The following is a 22,119-nucleotide window of genomic DNA, read 5'->3' as shown; positions in this document are numbered from 1 at the left end:
CGGCGCACGGGTAGGCAATATAGGTACACAAGGAAACATCGCCTTGTGGTGTCCTACCAGACACGGCACGGCGCACGGGTAGGCAATATAGGTACACAAGGAAACATCGCCTTGTGGTGTCCTACCAGACATGGCACGGCGCACGGGTAGGCAATATAGGTACACAAGGAAACATCGCCTTGTGGTGTCCTACCAGACACGGCACGGCGCACGGGTAGGCAATATAGGTACACAAGGAAACATCGCCTTGTGGTGTCCTACCAGACACGGCACGGCGCACGGGTAGGCAATATAGGTACACAAGGAAACATCGCCTTGTGGTGTCCTACCAGACACGGCACGGCGCACGGGTAGGCAATATAGGTACACAAGGAAACATCGCCTTGTGGTGTCCTACCAGACACGGCACGGCGCACGGGTAGGCAATATAGGTACACAAGGAAACATCGCCTTGTGGTGTCCTACCAGACACGGCACGGCGCACGGGTAGGCAATATAGGTACACAAGGAAACATCGCCTTGTGGTGTCCTACCAGACACGGCACGGCGCACGGGTAGGCAATATAGGTACACAAGGAAACATCGCCTTGTGGTGTCCTACCAAACATGGCACGGCGCACGGGTAGGCAATATAGGTACACAAGGAAACATCGCCTTGTGGTGTCCTACCAGACACGGCACGGCGCACGGGTAGGCAATATAGGTACACAAGGAAACATCGCCTTGTGGTGTCCTACCAGACACGGCACGGCGCATGGGTAGGCAATATAGGTACACAAGGAAACATCGCCTTGTGGTGTCCTACCAGACACGGCACGGCGCACGGGTAGGCAATATAGGTACACAAGGAAACATCGCCTTGTGGTGTCCTACCAGACACGGCACGGCGCACGGGTAGGCAATATAGGTACACAAGGAAACATCGCCTTGTGGTGTCCTACCAGACACGGCACAGCGCATGGGTAGGCAATATAGGTACACAATGAAACATCGCCTTGTGGTGTCCTACCAGACACGGCACGGCGCATGGGTAGGCAATATAGGTACACAATGAAACATCGCCTTGTGGTGTCCTACCAGACACGGCACGGCGCATGGGTAGGCAATATAGGTACACAATGAAACATCGCCTTGTGGTGTCCTACCAGACACGGCACAGCGCATGGGTAGGCAATATAGGTACACAATGAAACATCGCCTTGTGGCGTCCTACCAGACACGGCACGGCGCATGGGTAGGCAATATAGGTACACAAGGAAACATCGCCTTGTGGCGTCCTACCAGACACGGCACGGCGCATGGGTAGGCAATATAGGTACACAATGAAACATCGCCTTGTGGTGTCCTACCAGACACGGCACGGCGCATGGGTAGGCAATATAGGTACACAATGAAACATCGCCTTGTGGCGTCCTACCAGACACGGCACAGCGCATGGGTAGGCAATATAGGTACACAATGAAACATCGCCTTGTGGCGTCCTACCAGACACGGCACGGCGCATGGGTAGGCAATATAGGTACACAAGGAAACATCGCCTTGTGGCGTCCTACCAGACACGGCACGGCGCATGGGTAGGCAATATAGGTACACAAGGAAACATCGCCTTGTGGTGTCCTATTTTTTCAAGCTATTTTTTTATCTAAACTAGTTCAGTGCTCATCTGACTTACGTCGTCTTTCTCTTTCAACATAAAGCAATTAAATTAAAATACAACAACGACCTTCTAAATAATATTTTGTTTACTTTTGGCAATTTAAAAATTCCTTGTGTAGTACTTCTCGTTCCATAATGTACAGACTTCTATTGAATTCGTTGCTTCTATTGCCACTTCTTATGTAAAAAACCCTCAATACTTTATATATAAATAAAACTTGTAGGCTATAGTGTAATAATTTTAATTCCTTGTAGAGTGGAAATGAACTATCCCTAGCATTTTTCTTTAATATTATGCGTATAAAAAAGTTTTAGGTGACCGATCTATTACATATTTAAAAGCACTACTTGTGCGGTTCTTGGCAACGGCACGTTGGCTTGTGAAAGCACTTGTTATTTGGTTTGTTTAACTTGAAGTGGTTCTTAGTATTGATAGTTTTTTTTAAGGAATCAACAATACAATTAATAATATTAAAAATTAGCTTAATTTATATTTATAATAATTTATTATAAGTATTAGGTAGCAATATTCACGCTTATAATGTTACTCACAAGACGGTAAATATACATAAAATATGTTAAATGCTGATCGATTTCAATTGGTCACTCCAATCGTCATCAGACCCAATAGGCGAATGAGAGACATTTTAGCCTATTGGGTCTGATGATGATTGGAATGTCCAATTGATAAGACGTTTCTCTTATTTACTTACCGTAAATTTAGTAATACGTACAATGCTGATCAAGAAGTTATCTAGCAATATGTATCGTCCTACAGAAACATTAGTTCCATCGTTATACATCCAGGTCCACTTTGAATTTACATTTCATTGCGTAAATACGTAAAAAGTACTTCAAAATAATTGATGCATTTTTTTGTAGCCGAAGGAATATATGAATAAATTAATATATTAGACGTGGACGTGTGAAAATCTATGTTTTACAAAAAGGTTTAAGTAAAAAATACCCCCGCCACAGCAAACCTGCAGACTAAGCGAATTTCCATTTGCCTGATTGGATTTACACTAAAATGTCTCCTTAAAAATATCACATTTATTCCCTATTTAAATAACATTAGTTTAACGAGTACTTAGGTTTGCTGCAACAGGGAGGGTAAAAAGGTGTTTTTTTATGTTTATAGTTTGGTATTAAAATAATGCATTTTCTATATTTGATCAAAATATGTTCATGAACAAGCAAACTACAACAGTTTACTCCATAAGAAGTTCTCCATAAGAATAACATGGGAATTTTAAATTTACAGATTTTTGGAATTTTCTCCGTAACTATTAGGCGCATAATAACGCTTCAATATACTAAATTATTTGTTTTTTAAGCTCTACAAAATGGTTGGAAAAGAAATTGCTAAATTTTAAGTTTTTAGGGTCAAAAATGGGAAAACCCAATTTTTACCCCATAAAACCCCCCATAAACCCCTGTTCCCATAGTCCGATCATGCTGGTTCGCGAACTCGTTCGAATAAACGTAGGTTTACACGTTTGTACCAAATTTCATCAAAATCGGATGATTTTTGCTCGAGTTATCGCGCTAACGGACACATATAGGCTATAAATATATATATACATGAATTTGAACGGATGGTGTTTTTGGCCTCTAGGGACCTCAAAACGAAAAAGTAAATCGGTCCCGGGTCCAGGTCTTACCATGAGTACTACGGTAATAGCTTATTCCCTATATGGGAAAATCGCTAAAAGAACTTGTATAAACGAACAAATAGTATTGACGTAAACATGAATTTACAAATAATTTAAATATGTAATTAGAAACAGATCAATAAAAAAATCTGCATAGTTGAATAGCTTTTTATGTTATTTCAAATTTTAATTAATGGGAAAGTCTTTCAGGGCCAAATGTTGTGACGATTAAGATCTTCTTCAAACTAGTTTGGTAAGATTTTGGATTTTTATTCCGATTTATTTTGTGGAGGGTCCTTATTTAATTATTTCAATGGTATGGTCATTTTCACTGAGTTTTAAATGAGTAGGTAGGAAACCTGTCTTAAACATTTTGGTTGTGGAGAGCTGCATAGTTATAAATTGGTTTTCCACTATCTTTATGCATTATATCGGTACTAACTGACCCTCTTCTGTTTTGAATCGCAATTTGTGATCTCCATTCCAATGCTACTTTTAAAACAATTTTTCCCGCAGATTATGTTACCATTACACGTTTGTACCAAATTTCATCAAAATCGGATGATTTTTGCTCGAGTTATCGCGCTAACGGACACATATATAAATATATATATACATGAATTTGAACGGATGGTGTTTTTGGCCTCTAGGGACCTCAAAACGAAAAAGTAAATCGGTCCCGGGTCCAGGTCTTACCATGAGTACTACGGTAAGGATGTAAAGCTAATGAATAGAGGAAAACTCAGCAATTTTGAACTTGAAAATGGATGTCACTTTGAGAATGAATTTTTATAGTGTGTTAAGGCTAAGGCACTGTTAATGCAAAACTAGCATGGCATGAGAACGTCCAATATCTATGTAAATAATTGCACAGAGTAATTAGTTTAGCTATGCAGTTAAACCATGTATATTTATTGATTGCTTTGGAACGGGTTGTTTCTCGCTTTTCTGCATAGAGTTGCCTGTAGAATTATGTTTTCGGGTGGTTCTAGTCCCAAAAGTAACGTACAAAAAAGTTATATAATGCTCAGAAAATGTTGAAAACCCTTACCGACGCTGACGCTAAAGCACACCGCAAACTAATATTTTAAATAGAGAGAAAATACCCATTACAAATAGTCATTAACCTTTTTATATAAACCTTATAGGTACACATTGAGAAAAGTTTTAACACTCGTATCCTGCATAGGTAACAATGATAACAAATTATAGACTGTGTAGAGGCACCAAAATTTGCGATAGTAATAAAGTATGACCAGCATTTTGTGAGTGGATGTGTGCATGTATGACTTATGAAAATGACACTTTGTCAACACCATACACCATTATGAATATCACAAACTTTTCATGTGTTGCCCTTTAAAGGCAACGCCTAGCTTTCACTGCACCTCCCTAAGGTAACGCCATCCTCAAAACAAAAGATAAGGCGTGACCCTTTAAAGGCAAAACTTAAACAGGCACTGCATATCATTTGTTCCCACAGGAAGAAAGGGAAATGCTTCTAATACGTTCTCTCGAGTACCCGCACTCGGCAACCTGGACTTCCACGATGGTAAAAGTAGTTTCTTGCTTGGAACACTCCAGCGAATAAAGATTTGGATCTGGTTCCTCTAGGGACGGAAAATTCTATATTATTCAACAAAGATGAATAGTCGATGAGGCCATTCACAAGTTTGAAGAGGAACTGCAGCACGTAAAGTCTTCTCACACTGAGTGGTTGCAATTCATAGTATTTATCCAGGGTGACAATAGGGGCATCCGTAAAGTGGTACCCCAGTTTACTTGTATTTATTGCATTTTGAATTGGATCTGGTTTTGCGAGTTGTATTTAGTTTTTCCTTCTTATACTTGAAATACGGTATTTATTTTCATACCTGAATGTATTGTATGGACTTGTCGTCTTTATACCTATACCCATTGACAAGATCAACTGCGCGTATTTGCGAAGCGATCGATATATTATGCCTTTTATGCCTTATTATGTCTTTATTATGCCTTATATCAAAACAATGGCATTCCATTCGAACAAATATATTACTAAAGCATCAATATCGTTGCATTACATTTACTGTCATAAGAACTGATATGGAAAATCCTATATTGATATAGGTGCATATTTATGTGCATGTATGTATTTGTGATTATGATAACAAGTGTTTTAATTTCACTCAAAATTCTTTACTAACCAAAGTAAAATTATATACTTCATATTTAAACATGTCGCTATTAACATCCCTAACCCCTCGAATGTAAAATAGATACAGATCCAAGTATGAAAGCGGATAGTGTGATTTGGTCGGAATAACAAACCGTAAAAATCGGACAGCATACACATTGCTAACAGGATAGGTTTTGACGATCCAAGGTAGGGGACATCAGAACAAAACGACAAAATGAAAACTTGACTCCGACCTGTCCTGAAATCGATCTGGGAAATAACGAAGGCGTCCTTAACACATTTAGAAAACAATCGCCTGCTATGAGGCGAGAAGCGGCGAACAGCGGGATGGCAAAAAGGCGTTGGGCCCGGAAACCCGTGGATCGCGGTGAAATCGGTGTAAAATTCAGCTAAAACAATAAACTAATCGTCGGTGTGAACGCGTCAATACACGCAAGGGGTGGCCCCGCCCTCCAACCCCATTGGCTGATGCTCTGGGGGCGGGGCTAGCCGGCGGGTCAATCAGGGATTGTCCCCTTATTGGATTTTCAAGCTATCATTGAAGTCTATGAATTCCGGGAACAAATAACTCGTGTCGTGTCCGGGCTGCAAAGGTCCTGTAGGAAAGTAACTGCCGCCAGCCGCCAGCCGGGAACAGAGAGTTGAGAGTCGTGGTTACACCCCTACGAGACAGCGAGACAGGATATGACGACCTTCACCTCCGTCCACGCATAACCTCAGGTGACACATGTAGTAAAACTATGTAGACTTAACAACCCCTAACTATCTTACTGTACTGTTAGACTATATATGGACATTCACCCTAACAGTGTTTTCATGTATGCTTAATTTTTATTATTCCATTTTGGGGGTTATGGTGCTTTTTGTGGTTAGGTACGCAAATTCAACTAAACTGAAACGAATGTAAAACAAACATTTTTCCAAACCACAGGAACCAGAGGTTTACATTGTTAGGAATTATAACATTAATAATAATAGCTATTGGATGTATGGACATTTATTTTATATTATTCTATTCCAACGGAAATTCCATTTTGATGTACTTTATTATAAACATTATAAACATATATATATATACTTTATACTACTTTATATATACTTTATACTTTACTTATATACTTTATTATAAACATTATACTTTATATGTATAATGTTTACAAACATTATATCAATATAGTACAAATAGTACAATATAATTTATTGATTCAAATTATTTGCGAGTTTATATCTGTGTGAAAGCGTTAAACGAATTTAGCCTAGAAAACCGGTAAACTGTCAAAATAACCAATCATCACTGGTTTTACTAACAATGTTGATAACATAGGCTAAACACCCACAACTGTAACGTCAATAATACCAACTGTCTGTGTGTTACATAAAAATTAATTTATTCTCAATTTTTGATCTATCTCAACTGTTTTGAGTATTCTAAACTTCCGAATATTACATAAGATAATTATTGTAAGATTTCACACTTTTGATGTTGAATCGTGATGAGTTTTAAATCCCATTGTACAGATATTTATTCTATTTTATATTAATATACTTTCACTATTATTTTTTTTAATAATTTCACACATAAATGTTATTGTGGTGTTATGATACCAGTTTTCATCTATTTCTACAGTACTGAATTTAAAATAGAACATGATATATGTAATGTATAGAATTCCGCTACTCCATCATATTATGAAATTCTTGGACATACTCAATGAAATCATGTATATTTTTAGGTTATGCATTGCCATAATTGTCTAATGTGGCACTTGCTAAGGAACATGCTTACATTTCAACATTTGCCATAATTTGATGTTACATTTAGGATCTTTGATAAGTCAACAATTAATTTTAATCTCCAACATAAAATTCGTGCGGAGTTGCTCCCCCTCTTTATATAATTGTACTTTTCAGGTACATTTAACCTAAAAATAATATTCTTCGGCAAAGATTGAAATTTGCATCAATATAAAAATATTCCCTGTATATCCTACAACTTAAAGACAACTATCTCATTGGAATGAATTCCCGATAACATAACAATATAATTCACGGCTCTGGATATATACATGTGGCTGGAGCTTTTTCATAAATTTAAGCTATTAGGGGTTAAAGTACAACCTTGGTTATACCGCAAATAAAGTAGCATTCCTTGTTCTCAAAATGTAACAAAGTGCATTTAGCTTACAAGAATATAATGTCACCAATTATAATATTTCATTCATTATTTGGTAATGTTTTGCAAACAATTTGATTGTATTTTATATAATTGTCATTCTAGACAGTTTACCGGAGTAGCTAAATAAATACAATATCGTATTGAACGAAACCTAGGTCCTATTACGTTTCAGGGACTCCAAGCCAAAACAACGTTTTAAAGTAAAACTTAACGAATCAAATAAAAAAAAAACTAACACCAGGAATAAATTAAAAGTTTCCCACGTGAAAAGAATCGAAATACAAGACACAATCAAAGTAATAACACAGGTTTCAAGAATAAACTTTATCTTGCATTTTATTGATTTTTAGAGAGAGAAAGCAACCTTCAGTCATTTCAATTAATTATGAAGAATGGTTTGTAGAATTGAAACACAGAAAAGGGGTGTTTTGTTCTACAATATTTGAAAAACTCACGGATCGTGTAAAGCTTTTATACGACCATAGAAAGGCTAAACATGACCTTGGTGTAATAGATTATTTCAGTAGCCTAGTGTCAGCTGAACTTATGGGGTTTCTTTGTCACATATTATAGTGATAAAACTAAATAGATAATTCAAAGGCCAAATCACGTGTTAATAATAATAAAAAACTATTAAAAACTTAAACATTAAGGCTTCGAAGTAAAATGAAAATGTTCGAAAAAGTAAGCTAATATTACCGTAAGGTTGACATGTTTTAATTTGATTTTACATTCCAACGACTAAGGCCATTCTAACCTTCCAATAGCTTCGGCTCTATCTGATGGTAGTTGCAGCCTAATTTTAAAAACAATACAAATACTTTTGATACGACTATGTTGCATCTTTACTCATGCCAATATACTTTTTTGTAATAATATACAGATTTATCATATTAGTTAGGGAAATAATGCAAATTCTTCTTTATTGATACTAACTTAGTGTCTCAATCATTTGTTACATTTAACCTCTTAAAATGTATAATAAAAAATTGTATTTACAACATGGTCTGTAACTGTAATATAACAAGTAATCGTTTGGTGTGAATTGGTTTTGTTAAATAAGAGTTACAAATGTAATGAAAGTTCTACCCTCTTGTTATGAATACTATTTTTAATATCGGAACTATGGTTTTAATTTTAATTAATATACTGAATCTCTGTTGGGGATTTTTAGACCATTATTATACAAGTATATATAAAACTGACTATCAATTAAACTCTTACTCGTGTAGAAAAGGAAATAAGAATAATATAAACCTGACCACTATGTAAAATATTTGTTTCTAATTAAAAATTATTTCAAATAGAGTGCATGTTTTCATTTAAAATGTTAAATGAATGAGAGTGTTTTAACTATGCCTATTAAAATTATAACAGTGACTTTTACACCAGAAAGATGATGAATACATAACTTACTTCTACGTTAAATTAAAATACCATGGTAAAATACTACCAATTATCCCATAAAAAACCATTTTTGGAATTGAAATCTATAAAATTGTTACTGTATAAAATTGCTATTAATGTGTGTATTTTAAGCTCACACAAAACTTACTTTTATTTGACATATTTATACTTCGGTCAAAATTGAATCAAATCTGAACTGAAATACAAATAGTCATACAAATTTGTCTTGCGATCTCAGTATGTTATCAATTTAGTCTACGATTATTGTACTTAAATAATCTTCCATCGGCTAACATATAAGTTGTTTTAAAAGACTCTTAAGTGTTCACTAATTTTTTCATGCTTCGAATTTATAACTACAAAACTGCATTTGCAAATGCATATGCCGGGGGCTCAAACGAGTAAAACCAATGTAACAGGGTGTTTGGAAGGTCCGGAGATGGTTAAGTTTTTGTGTCATGAAAAAAAAAATTAATAAGCATATTACTGTATAGTAAAAAAGAGAATAACGAAAGTTAAGGGTAATCTATAAATATCCAGGATATAATAACGATTTCAAAAATTGTTGTAATCAAATATTTCTGCAATTTGTTCTGCGTTTATATAGTATTAACAACAACTTCCTAAATTGAAATTTCACTCAATGGTTCGCTCAGTTGTTTGCGTTTGCCATTTTTGTGGCTGTGAGTTTACTAGTTAAACCTGGTATAGCTTGAAACGATTTATTTTTACCATTCAGACATGACTGAATTCATCTGTCTTGAACATAAATCCAAATATATTTAACCATCCCAGGGTCTTTGAAAATCTGTTTAAAATGCATACCTCTTCAATCCTGTTTCATATGCATTTGCAACAGTTGGTAAATATTTACGCCATACCTAAGTCAAAAAAGGTTTATTTTACAATTAATCGAACTTTGACATGACTTCAAATTCTTACGTTGTTGTCAATTTGTTGTAAAAAATACAAGTGTCCAACACTTAACCAATACCATAACACTTAACTTTCTTCCTTTTGTTTTATAAGGGGTTCCAAAATTGTTATTATTATTAACCATCATACCTATATACGTCATGTTTTCTGAAAATCGTTAGAATTTTAAGTAATTGTCCAATTATTAAGTTAAATTAACTTTAGGGGATCATGATGCAGCACGCATCACTTTTATATCCATTTCGATTTTCAGTGTATGGCTAACTGTAATCAAGTATCAAAAGAACTTATTTACATTTGTAATCAGTCATATCCTTCAAAATATGTCTCAACTTATTTAAACTCAAGAATTTGTTAAATTTGTAGGTATCCATTTACACTATTGTCTAAATTTGTAGATTTTAAAAACACGATAAAACGTGTAAGTACGTACATTGTTGTACTTCGAAAATTGGACACAAAGGTCTCATCTGAATTTCCCATTTCTGTTCACTACGTCTGGATATTCCCTTATTTAGTTTCATCTCCCCGAATGCTAATACGAAAACAACCGTATCTTGTCGTTTCTTTTCTATGCAGACATTGCTTTTCGAGTTACATTTGATTTTTTCAAGAGACGATCTTTTATTTCTCAACATAATATTTGTACAATGAAGAAACCTCTTATAACAACCTTCCTCAACAACGGTAGAGACTGTTATATTCAGTTCTAGGAATGAAAAAATATTAGTTTAAAAGGCTTGCTACATTCCTTAATTTCCTTGCTGGCATGTTCTTAGTTGTTTATGTTAATGTAACTGTCAAATTATTTTAGTTAGTTTTTTTTTTATTTTTACAGCTTTAATCAAGAGATGTTTATTTTAATATTGTAAAACCTTTTTTAACATATGTGTATAATTTTGGAATAAAGTGTTTTTGGATTAAACCTATAGGTCAATAGGTATTGTAGCTTGTAATATTCATATCATCGATCAGTATGAAGCCACAAAAATGGCGGAGCGTTAGCCAGTTATGGCTCCCACGGTGATGTTTGAGTTTATTAAATTCAAAATGGCGGCCTCGCCGCACCGCGCCCTCTTGCTACTTCATAACTCGACATTGAAATTGATGGTTTCCGCTTCATAAACTCATCTTCTGTCACGTTGGTTATGCTCAGCTATTTCATCGTCAATCGCGAATAACGTAGACAGGGGATTAACTGTGATTGAAAATAACAATTTTTATGTCATCTTTATTTAAGTATAAACGGAAAACTTTCTGTGTACTAATTTTGTTTAGCAATGGGAAAATTATATTTAGTAATAACCGCCAACTTGACTCTACAAACAATTCTTACAAAAATATTTTTTTTTACATTTTTACTACAAACACCCTTTGATTCACCTTAGGGCAGTTTAAAGATGATGTAGGTTTGCGTCCGGTATGTAGTGAGAGTTTTTATTTTTAAATATTTATTTCTTGTTTTCAACCAAACTTACAACTGTTAATCAAATAACGAGATATTTGTTCAAACTAAGATGCACTGTTTCTTGCCTCTGATATTGTATTCAAAAGCACACTCAAGTTTTTAGCCTTGGATAAGAAGGAAATTAATATGGGTCATCACCCGGTCTTTAAGCTCTCTAGACAATTAAACACACAAAAACACGCTTAAGTTTTACAGTAGAATAGAAGTTTACAAGTTGTATCGAATGTTAAAGGCTGAACTATTGCAGTGGTAATCAAATACCTACATTTGAAATCGTTTCGAAATTTGAATTATATAACGTGTTTTGCACGTAGTTTTAACACATTATGTCGATTTATCTAATCTATTTTGAAATTGGGGGATTCTATTAGCCCATACGTTAGTAACTGTTTTCTTATTTAATTTTAACGGTTTAATTTAATGTAACTTTTTTATTTTTTTATAATCTGCACCCGACCGTATGTTGTTTTTATTTCCCCCTGCCGTTTTTTATTGTTTTTATTTAAAACGCTGCCGAAAACGCTCTTTATTGCTTAAACCTGTTAGCCGAAATATTCAGGTAAAATTATGAGTTATATAAATTAAATACAAATTTGCTTTAGAGTTCCTTTCAGAAAGAGGGGTTTTTACTCATAACCTAATTAAGTAAGTAACATACTAACAGATTTGTTTCTACGTTGCTTTAAAAATGTTTAATATCCAAATTATTACATAAATCAAGTTTATATTGTTATACACGACCTTTACTGATAATTCCATAAAATTGTTAAATAATTGTAAGAAACTCATAATGTTTATCAAGACTTCAAAACTTATTAACTAACATCGTTAGTAATAATGGTTATTACTATTATTAGTACTATTATTAGTAAAGATAGGTGTAAGTTTTGTATTTACTTTGTGCTTAAAGTTGTCCAATTGTTTACCTAGAAATTTGCAAATGATTGAATGTTAAAAGTGGTATAAAATTCATAGGAATTTCTTTTAGAAATTGATAAGTTTGATATACACCTTTATTCTGTCATTTATTTACTTTTATTTACAAACGGTGATACGCTAACACAGAATTTACAATGTGATGGCAGCAGAAACAATGTCCAAAATTACAAAGTGTGAATTGATTCTTACAAATTTGCATTAAAAATAATATAATAGGTTATCGGTGTGCCATCCATCAACACTCTTTGAGTACGTAATGCACGTATGATTAAGTAAAATACGCCAATTTAGATTGATTACCCTTGATTGACATTCTTGATTTTAAAACTTATGTTTTGTTTTGTGCAGCTGCATGCATATCTGAAAAAATATATAATAAAATACCCCTATCGCAGCAAACCTGTAGACTAAGCAAATTTCCATATTTACCTGATTGGATTTTCACTTAAATGTTTTTAAATAACATTAGGTTCAACGAGTACCTAGATTTGCTGCTACAAGGAGGGTAATAACGTGTGTTTTGGCAAAGTCTATATATATAATACGGCTATATATATATATATATATATATATATATATATATATATATATATATATATATAATAATACGCTAAGCCGATTTTGTGAATATCCCTCCTCCCTTTTTTTTGTCCGATTTTGATGATTTAAGTGTCAAGAAAATTGCCCTGATCTTTAGTTTTGCAAAGTGGCTTTCATTTTTGAAATCTTTATTAGTTTGGGCAGGACCTTCCATCAAATTTGGGGTTTCTTCCATAAGATTAACCATAAGATTATTAGGGGAATCTAAATATTTATTTGGAAACTTTGTCTCCACTAAATTGAGAGAACGGCTGGACGTAGAAACTTGGTAGAGGTGTCCAAAGAAAGGTCTCGTTCTGTAGATGAGCCATCAAAAGAAAAACGAAGTTAATACCCTTGGGGCTCTGCCCCAGAGGCCTTTGAAGTTTCTTTCCTCGAATTTTTTACATTATGGCCATATGGATAATGTGTCTCTACTTTTTAATGAAACAGCTGTAAAATATTTATGAAGTATTTTAAATAACACATATTATAGGGAGTTACTGAATTTGTCAAAATGAAGTACAGTATTAGCAATGTTTGTTTTCTGATTTTAACATTGATTTTCTTCTGCATCATGTCATGTTTTGCAATATAACGTTATATTACGGAATTTATTGGAAAATGTAATACACACAGTAACACTTAAAACTATTTCTTACCGAGTTAACTTATTGTACGGGTTGGTTTCTGCCTTTTTGACCACTTTTGCCTATATTTTATCATATTATTCAAAGACTTTGAAGAAACTATTGCCATTTGCAATGTAATTTTCTGATTTTAAAATTGATTTTGTTCTGCATCATGTCATGTTTTGCAATACAGTATAACGTTCCATTACGAAATCATTGGAAAATCTTAATAGTACAGTAACTCTTCAAATTATTTCTTATTGAATTATCTTATATCTATTGTACGGGTTGGTGTCTGCCCACTGTGTCTGACCACTTTTGAATATACTGTATTTTGTCATATTATTCAAGACAGATCCTCATAGATAGGTTCATGAGATTATTTTCATACATGTTTTCAATGCAAAATAATACAAGTGCAGAAGGGCACGTTGCCTATGAGCCGTGTCCATATTTTGTTAAATTAATAGTGATATAAACTGGATTAAATTTTTAATAATTTTTATGTACACTCATTATTCTGGAAAATTGCAATTTACTTCAAACTTTTCAGAGAGGTTACATCGATGTATTCTTTCGGCTTAGTGAAAACATAATATAGAGCCCTTGAATGTTATTGAACTACCTAATGAATAGGGTTGTACATGTTTACAAGCACTACTCAGCAACAAAAACCATTTAATTTATCTCTAAAAAAATGTCTCAAAGTGTACTGAGCAACAGCCTAAAAAGTATTATGTAACCCAAATAGTAACATAAAAAATGCTCAAACTCGATATTACAACAATGTTACGTTATGTTATGTACCATTTTAATGCGCTTCGATTGTGACATTTATTAATTCGACTTATATTTCTTTTAACCAACGGATTATTCATTTGCAGAAGAAGTTCATTGTGCTCTTATCGTGTCTTATAATATCCAAACACAGAAACCTTACCCAAAATAATATCTACATCATGACAGATGATTTGCAGTGGCCTATTACGAACCGCGGTCCACTTAACTTGCTCTTGAAAATTAAACTGCACATCGACTGTGAAAAAATGGCGGTACTTTCCTGTTAAAGGGAACATTCATTATTATCGATGATTTTCAATCGATATATCGATATTAACGAATTGAAACCTATCAGCTGACAACTACGATAAATAAATATTGTTCAGTATAAAAAAAATATTGAAATGAAACTGTTCCGAACCAACCTAACAAAACTAACCAAACTTGATGTAACATTTAAAAATTCCGTTTAATATTCTCATGCCTTTTCGTAATAAAACGGAATTTTTAAAATGGTACAGCAAGTTTGGTTGGTTATGTTAGGTTAGCTTAGAACAGTTTTAATCCATAAATCATAATAGACTTGATTTTAGCCTAAACAAGATAGTTGTCAATTTGTAATGGATCGTAAAGGGAAAGAAAAATATCGATATATCGATTAAAAATCATCGATAATAATGAATGTTCCCTTTAACAGGAAAGTACCAAAATGGCAGTAAGAGTAATTATTATTTAGGCAGCTGCTGTCACAAGAAAGTCATGTTTCCTTTAAACTAGATCTCATCTTCCTTTATAAGATTGGTTGATTAACAACAATGCATGTAAACGTCGCTATTCACATAACAGACAGTATCTGCTTTTTGGAAATGCAGCATTGCTTTTTCATTTGCATTATTTGTTGCCAATGAAGCCGCGCGAACATATAAACGAGGCCCTAACAGTTTGAGAACAAAAGCCAGGCTCACTACAATTATAATCCACTACACCTAATATTCCGAAGAGAGATTATATTAAAATACCCCCGCCGCAGCAAACCTGCCGACTAAGCGAATTTCCATGTCTGAATTGATTTTCAGTTGAATATATTTTAATAATATTAGGTTTAACGAGTACCTAGGTTTGCTGCTACAAGGAAACTAATAAAGTGTGTTTTTGAGTAAAATATTAATAGCTTAGTACAAAATAAATAAATTTGCCAAGTTTGATCAAAATATATCCTTAAACAAGCGAACTACAACATTTGACAATATTCTCCATAAGAATAACATGGGAATTTTAAATTTACAATTTTTTTAATTTTCTCCCTTACTAATAATCGAACAAAAATACTTTTATATATTAAATTATTTGTTTTTTAAAGCTCTTTAAAAAGGTCTAAAGAGAAATCGGGAAATTTTGTGTTTTGAGGGTCAAAAGTGAGAAAACCCAGTTTTTACCCCATAAAACCCCCCGTAAAGCCCCGTTCCCATGGTCCGATCGTGCTGGTTCGCGAACTCATTCAAGTTTATCCCGCTTTACACCTTTAAACCAAATTTCATCAAAATCGGACAAAAATTACTCAAGTTATCGCGTTCACGGACCTATATATATATATATATATAAGTCTATATATATATATATATATATACATATATAAAAATTTGAACGAACGGTGTTTTTGGCCTCTGGGGACATCAAAATGAAAAAGTAAATTGGTCCCGGGTCTAGGTCTTACCGTGCCACCTACGGTAATAGCTACTTCCCTATAGGGAAATTCGCTAAAATGTATGTAATTGATAAGGCTGAGACAATTGACATCCGCATGTCATGAAATTCCAGATTTAACAGTAAACCAGTGACCAATTTATAAAAATTATGCTAGAGGGTTATTCATTTGCACAGAATTACAGTATGATAACCGACGTGACGAAGGAAATAATAAAACTTACACAGCTTTAGGTCGGCCTCCGTTTCACAGAAAATCCACTAATACGATTTTAATACTATTTAAAGGTTACTCCAAAAGCACTCTTCATATATTCTTCCAAAAGAAGAGAAACCAGTTAACATAGTAACAATAACTCCTATGACGTACTGTATAAGAACTATGTTATTCATTGAATGATCAACCATATTTTGTAACTAACGCAATAGACATTATTGTTATTTTACTTATTCTTATTTATTACTCATAAAACAATGCTAAACTCTCAATTTTTTTATAATTTCACTCTATTTATCGCAGTTAGAGGAATTAACGTAAGCATTTAAAGCTACAATTAATATATTTACTGTTGAATTAATCAATTTCCCGAGTTAGATAAAAAAAAAAACATACCTATAAACTAGTAAACTGCAACAGCTGACTTATTCTCCATAATAATAACATGGTAAGTTAAAATTTTAAAATTGTTTGGATTTTCTCCGGAACCAATAACCGTACAAAAACACTCCCAAGATTAAATGACTAAATCGTTTGTTTTATAGCCTCTACAAAATGGTTGATAGAGAAATTTGGGAAATTTTATGTTTTGCCTCGACTAATGTTAGATTTACACGTTTGTAGCAAATTTCATCAAACTCGGATGTTTTTTGCTCGAGCTATCGGACACACACATATATACCTTTTAGAATTTGAATATGTATGACTTTGAACGGATGTTTTTTGTCTCTGGGGTCATCAAAACGAAAAGGTTAATTGGTCCCGGATCCAGGTCTTATAATGAGACCTAAGGTAATAGCTTTTTCGCTGTATAGGAAATTCACTAAAAGGATACTGCAGAACCTCATTAACCTGATAACCTCGTAATCTAGAGCCATGTTAACCGCATAAATATATAAAGTATTAAAACTAAAATATTTTTAAATGTTTTTTCTTTGACGAAATCTATCCAGTCACTACTGGTCATCGATGGATACATGGTATAAAGGTATAAAGGTATAAAGGTTATAAATAAGATTATACAGTATGAAATTATACAACTACCGCACATTTTGTATTACTGTAGTTCAGAAATTATGAACTGAATCATTTAGTGTTACACGATTGTATTTAATATACAGGTTTGATTTGCTGTTGTCATTTTACATTTGTATCAGATTCTATAATTATTATTTAAAATCGTAAAAATAATTGTTTTCAAATTAAAAGAGAGATTTTTGCATCGGGCCAAAGAAAGCATCACGCGTGGGACGTTCGTCGTCTGTCGCATGTCGCGGTGACATCAAACAGGACATCCCGGGGTGTCAAGAGGCCCTGTGTCGTCCCTTGGCTGGTTAATTGGAGGGGGCGGGGGCAACTCAAACTCTTCTTTGAATCTCTACACACTCGTAGAATTAATAACCAAACTAGAAAAATCGTAACTCGCAATAATAAATAAATAATTGATATTATCCAAGGATAGCTGTTTTTTTTAAATTATGATTTCCGAAGATTGATTTTTTCTTTAATTAATGTTGTTCTATTTTTTACTGTCTTTTTATTGTTGAGGTTATCTGCCTTTATTGTTATTTTTAGACAGTAAGAAATAAATTAATCGACCAGACAACACACTTAGCGAAAGTGGTCAGCTTTATTTTCACCAATAATATTGTAACGGACTGCAAGCATTGTAATGGAAATAAAATCATTTATTATTATATTTTATTGTATCGTCCTTACAACTGAAAACGTGATTGCGACTGTCATATTATATTTCTATTTAAGTAAATACTATTGCACAACAGCAAGCCACTTTAAAACTATTTTTGACAGAACCTTAAATACGTGTTAAGACACACGAATGTGTTTTTAATACGTTTTATTTTGAACTCTCCCAGAACAGCGATTGAGCTTGTCTGCTGCATAAAGAAGTTATTGTATTTAGCAATTAATGACAATTGTCAGATAATGCCAATGACGAAGTAGTGGCTGAAATCCTGTGCATTGACTCACTGTGCTCTAATCATTGTTTTGCGAAATATTTAAATATATAAAAAACATTTTGCGAAAAGGAAAGAAACCAAAATTACTAGGCCTATATTCTTCCAGCATATATTTTTAGTATCGGCTTTAAAGGAGTTAAAATTACTTCTTGATTTCACGGTTGATACGCCAGGCGATTGCATTGATTCCTTGGTTCCTTATGTGTATTGCATAGAGAATATCGTTGAATTGCAAACCAGCATAAATCCAAGAGAAAATGGAGTGATTAATTTATTTAAAATGTTGAAAAAAACTATACAAAACTAATTACAACATGGGTTATTAGATTTAAACTATTCAGGAAGACATCATAATCGAAAACAACCCCGCTGCAGAATCAAACCTGCGGACTAAGTGAATTCCCATTTGCCTGAATGGATAAAAAAAACTAAATATCTTAAAACTGTTATACTTATTCCCTATTTAAATTATATGAGTTTAAAGAGTACTAAAGTTTTCTGCTAAAGGGAAGGCAATAAAATGTTTTCTTAGTGAAATATTAATAGTTTAGTATGAAATAAATACATTTTCAAATTTGATCAAAATATGTTCATGAACAAGCTACAAATGTTTACTTATTCACCATAAGAATAACATTAGAATTTTAAACTTGCAGTTCTTTTTAATTTTCTCCTAAACCATTAAGCATATAACAACACTTCAATATATTTAATGATTTGTTTTTAGCGAATTTCCCTATAGGGAAGTAGCTATTACCGTAGGTGGCACGGTAAGACCTAGACCCGGGACCGATTTACTTTTTCATTTTGATGTCCCCAGAGGCCAAAAACGCCATTCGTTCAAATTTTTATATATGTATATATATATAGACTTATATATATATATATATATATATACGTCCGTGAACGCGATAACTTGAGTAATTTTTGTCCGATTTTGATGAAATTTGGTTTAAAGGTGTAAAGCGGGATAAACTTGAATGAGTTCGCGAACCAGCACAATCGGACCATGGGAACGGGGCTTTACGGGGGGTTTTATGGAGTAAAAATTGGTTTTTCTCACTTTTGACCCTCAACACACAAAATTTCCCGATTTCTCTTTAGACCTTTTTAAAGAGCTTAAAAAAACAAATAATTTAGTATATAAAAGTATTTTTGTTCGATTATTAGTAAAGGAGAAAATTAAAAAAAATTTTAATTTAAAATTCCCATGTTATTCTTATGGAGAATATTGTCAAATGTTGTAGTTCGCTTGTTTATGGATATATTTTGATCAAACTTGGCAAATTTATTTATTTTGTACTAAGCTATCAATATTTTACTCAAAAACACACTTTATTAGTTTCCTTGTAACAGCAAACCTAGGTACTCGTTAAACCTAATGTTATTAAAATATATTTAACTGAAAATCAATTCAGACAAATGGAAATTCGCTTAGTCGGCAGGTTTGCTGCGGCGGGGGTATTATAAGTTCTAAGTGAAAATGGTTTGAAAATTAATTGTCTTAATTAATTAATTTACCTATATTCTTAGGATCGAAATGGGAACAATCCTATTTTTACCCTATACAACATACTATAACCCCTGTTCCTATAGCCCGATCATGCTGGTTCGTAAACTAGTTCGAATAGATGTAGGTTTACACTAATATCATATTAATGTATGAACTTGAACGAACAGCTAAAAATACCTCCATGGTGTTTTTGGCCTCTGGGGACCTTAAAACGAAAAGGTAAATCGGCCCTGGTAAGGTATCGAATGGTAAGCCGTTAGACCTTCAACAATAGATTATAGATTATTCCCTGTATAAGAAATTCGCTAAAACGGTTCAGATAAAGATGTAGGTTTATTGAAAATTCTAAACAAACTTGAAACCTTAACTACCCTGTTTGTTTTACCAATTTTACTCATATAAGTTCTTTATTCCAGAATTACAAAATTACATTGTATTGGAATAATCAAGTTTACAATGAAATGTACAAAAGATAAAATATAAAAAAAACTCTACTAACTAAAACAATTTGACCTGCTAGTAAATCTGACAGAACAGAAATCACTGACTATATGACAGCGGAAAATCGCGGGCTCTGTAGACCGCCAACCAAAATCATCATTCAACCAAAATGCACAAAAATGTCGTGTGTGCAAAATGTTTATTTTGGTTGTCATTTGCAACCAAAATGTTTTTAAGTTTTCTCCCAAACCTGAGCAGGTCAGTCTCCAGTTTTACTCAGCTGAAAATGAGGGATAGGGCCGATGTTTCAAATAAGAAGGTAAACACTGATTAACAATTGGATTTAACTGGACGCTTTAATATTATTTAAATACAAAACACATTTTACCGATTTAAATGTATCAATAACTACTTTATTGTGTAAGGAGAGTGAGAGACCAACGTACTTGGAAACACTATGGACATTTCAGTTACAATAGAAGCATGTAGTGCGTGGTATATTAAGGACAAGGTTGACATGGACACGGGAATGTTTGGTACAATTGGTACTAAACATTTGGAAATTCTAGTTACACACCTACTTTGCTAATATACAATATTAAATTACATATAAAATAGCAGTAGTTCAAGAGTAAATGTATTACTTAAAAAATCACGTTAAAAATATTTGTGTTATATTAACATACAGTACTCGCTTTGTAAAAATCATTATGATAGGAGAAACAAAATTAGATATGCAAAATATGATATACATTATGAAATCAATATATCCAATTGACGTTACAATCAAATTCGTCCATTTGATAAGTTCAGATTTTAATTTAGTTGTAGCTCATCATGTGAACAAATATTAAAACTTGCATGGATTTCACTTCAGTTTGCTTTTGATGGCAGGAAATAATCATTCTGTGTTGGAAAAGGATTTAGGAAACTGTAGGATTGGCTGAAACAGATGAAAGGGGAAAAGGGAGGGAGGGAGAGAACGTGACGGGAGGTGCGTCTGTGCAGCAGTAATCGATGCAATGACACCTGGGACCGACAAAAGTACAGTTGACATTGCCAAAGAGTAGTGAAAATAGCATCAAGCAATGATAATATATCTTTGCAACTTTATTCCAAACAAAAAACTAAAGTAAACACCTATTACCAAACGTTGATTATTTTGTAAATATAAGGCATAATATATCTTTATCTTGTCTTCAATCCTATTATTTAACCGTTGACTCTATATTAACAGTCAATCTCAGGAAACTAAGTCACATACAATTTAGGTGTAATGACTGACTCAAACTTGGATTTAATGCACTTGTTTGTTAACAAATTTCCTTATAGGGAAGAATATATTATTGTATTATTGTAGATATTATTGTAGGCAGCACGGAAATACCTAGACCCGGGACCGATTTACTTTATAACTTTCATGTCCCTAGAGTCCAAAAACACTATTTATTCCAATTTTATTATATGTAAAAACAAACTTTTGAACTCATATCATAGCATTTCAACAATCATCATCCAACCAAAAATACCAAATTCTAAGCGAAATCCTTTCTTAGCCAAAACTCGTTAACGTAGCATTTCCCATGTTCAGCGTACATTTATTATTTATTTTGACATGTAGGTTGAGCTCTCGAAGTTACTGAATACCCTTACGAGTCGCCAAGTACAAAAAACATTAAACATGTAACACATACGATTGTGGAAACTAACAGCTAATCTCCCCACAGCACTTGAGATTACTTGGGGCTCAAGAACAAGGGAAATAATTGAAACCATGATCCATTCAGTGAATATAGAAACAAAAAAGGAGGGTTAAAGATTTGTTATCTTGTCTCACCTTTACATTATAGTCCGG

At 33.5% G+C, this 22,119-nt stretch overlaps 1 protein-coding gene across 1 annotated transcript in view; it reads left to right on the top strand.

Moving 5' to 3' along the window:
* Positions 1–6,079: 6,079 nt before the first annotated feature.
* Positions 6,080–22,119, top strand: part of LOC129005634 (fez family zinc finger protein 2-like) — a 30,009-nt gene continuing 13,969 nt past the window's right edge. Inside the window, exon 1 of the mRNA XM_054434594.1 lies at positions 6,080–6,210. The gene's annotated coding sequence lies outside the window, so the exon portion shown is untranslated. The remainder of the gene's footprint in view (positions 6,211–22,119) is intronic.

This window comes from Macrosteles quadrilineatus, unplaced genomic scaffold (assembly GCF_028750875.1).
Source record: "Macrosteles quadrilineatus isolate MER2022 unplaced genomic scaffold, UCM_ALF_1.0 Scaffold_28__1_contigs__length_1566739, whole genome shotgun sequence".
In the NCBI taxonomy this organism is placed as follows: Eukaryota; Metazoa; Arthropoda; class Insecta; order Hemiptera; family Cicadellidae; genus Macrosteles; species Macrosteles quadrilineatus.
The sequence above is the reverse complement of the archived record's forward strand: the minus strand, read 5'-3'. Positions and strand labels throughout refer to the sequence as shown.